The following is a 2500-nucleotide window of genomic DNA, read 5'->3' on the forward strand; positions in this document are numbered from 1 at the left end:
ACCCGTAAACAATCGCAAGGGAGACAAGGTGACGATGAGGATCGGCAACAAGAACAGAGGTCACTCAGCGAGGGACACGGCAGAGGTGCCAGATAGATAGAGGTCAGAAGGAGTGTGGTACGGAGGCCGCAGAAACGCCAGGGTGGGTGTGGACGCACATCGGCGTCATCATAGTTGACCACAAGTTCTCGTCAGCAACCCTCCCCCGGTGCATCGCAGCTGAGACGGTGTATTGCACGTAGCGGCAGGCTGTCATTGGAAGCCCCTTCTGGAGAAAAGTGCAGGCCTGCCGCGGCGCTGAGTCAGACGACTTCCGTCAGGCACAGCGCAGCGCCGAGAGGCGGAATCCAAAAACGGTAGCCCTGGTGATGAGTAATCGATCGGGGGTTCTCTACCAAGGAAGGTGGCGCCTTCAGCTCAAGCGGCAGGGCTGTAACAGTTCCACTCATGCGCAGATGAGAGGCATCTACGCAGCCGGCTTGTACGCGGGGCGTGAGCTACGTCAGCTGGCCCGTCGGTCACTACCGCATACGCCCTGTCTTCTCCTCTTTTCGTTGGTCACCAGCGGGGCATTTGTTGTTGAATTTATGAGCCTGTATTCGTTTAGATTTCGGTAAGTGGTGAAGAGAAGAGGTTGGGCATCACACCAGAAAACAAAAAAAGACGTCACAAACGATGCACACCTCCCCCAAGACGTGGAAGGCGAAAAAAAACCGAAATAGGAACGAATGGTGAGAGGCAGAAGACGAAGCGAAAGAAAGGAGCGGCGGCCCTTTGTGGGGAGCTGACGTGATGGCGCCCAGCGGTGGAGAAGACGGACTTGCCGATGGCGGCGTGTATGAGAGTGCATCGGAGTGCCCTTGCTTTGCTTTTTTTGCTTCGGCATTAGCCTCCCTCCCGCTCCGCAGCTACGCGCGCTGAATGACATATCGAAAACAGTTGTTCGCCAGCGCCAGAGAAAGAGCACAACAGCGCGTCACCTCTTAGTGGAGGGGGAGCGCTTCGAAGTGGTGGAAAAGGCTTCCCCCCCCACACACACACGAGAGCATTGGCACAGGAAGCAGGAAGGAAGGCAGTTGTATGGAGCGCCAATATCACCGACGGTGCAATAGCGGCTCATCAATAGTTCCTAGTCTCGAGAGGGTGGGGGTGGTGAATAGATCTTCGGCTCTCAGCATGAAGGGGAGCGACAGCCAACAAAAGGTTCCAAGATGCATACGATAACCCATTCCATGCCTCCCTGCACCACCACCACCACCACTCCTTCGGTATCTTGCATCTCCTGCCTTCTCCCACTGCAGTGACCCTCCCTTTTTCTCAGCCCGTCTCGTCGATGGCCCTCGTGGATGGGACGGCCGTGTTTGATGCATTGATCGCCCTTTGAACTTTTCTATTTCCTCTCTCATGTTGGCCTACCGGGGCCTCTCCCTCCGTTTTCGCCGCCGAGTTCCTCCCGCCCCTCGTCTCTGTCTCGCATGCGTGGGCGGGGCCGAGACGACCGGGGCCTTTCGCATTCTTTTTCGTCTCTGTTTTCTTGTGCCGATCCGCTCAAGTCACCCCACACCTCTCCATCGGCATCCTTCTCCGTTTGATTCCTTTTTTTTTCGTAAGGGTCACTTGCTGAGGGCCACACAACCGTCGAGCGCCAGGGCCTCCGCTTTCCTTCGCTGTGCTCTTGAAACCGCGCGCGCCCCTCAATTTAGCGTTCGCCACCTTTGCGTACGAGCGGCAAGATTTTACGGCCCCGACGCCGTGCCCCGGGCCACATGCACAGGCGCACAGTCGGTAAAACGCCAGTAGGTGTGTGCCTGCGCTCCGTGTGCATACCGATTCAGAAAAATCCATGTTGACGCAAGCACACGCGATGAAGCGAAATCAAAAAAAAAAAACGAGGCTCCCAAGCCACGACTCAAGTGTGCGCGCACACGCTGGGATGACGTCGTACGCGAAGGTGCGCTGTGCTTCTCAGCCTTCCTCCTGTACCGCTGTTTCACTTCAGCGCTGCACCCACGCCAACCGCAGAAGAGAAAAGAGGCAGGCGGCGGTGGAAAGGTTACGAAAAAGACTCACATAGGAAGAGGGGCGCAGTCAGTTTGGGGGGGGTGCGGTAGTGGTGGCGTGCGCGCACAGGCACTCGCCTCTGCCTCTTCCTTCTCTCGTGTAGCGGTGAGAGAAAAGTCGAGACGAGGGCGAAAAGGAGGCTGATGGAAGGCAGCCATCTGAAAGAGGGACTCAGGAGAGTTAATGGTGGGAGAGCAACGTGATCGTGCAGGTGGACAGGAAGGGTTCTCGAAAAGGCCTTCGTGAATAGGCACACGCACGTGCCCAGAAAAGAAACAGCACCCACTTGGCGAAGTCAGTGCCAAAGTGGCCGCCCTCGTCTTGCTTGCACGTGCCTCGCCCTTTCAGCCTCCAGTGTCATTACGTTGCAATCTTTTCGATATCGAGTGTCCCCGAACCCCGTTCTCCTTTCTATGCTGCAGGCTTCTGCAGAGCACCT

This window comes from Leishmania martiniquensis, chromosome 30 (assembly GCF_017916325.1).
Source record: "Leishmania martiniquensis isolate LSCM1 chromosome 30, whole genome shotgun sequence".
In the NCBI taxonomy this organism is placed as follows: domain Eukaryota; phylum Euglenozoa; class Kinetoplastea; order Trypanosomatida; family Trypanosomatidae; genus Leishmania; species Leishmania martiniquensis.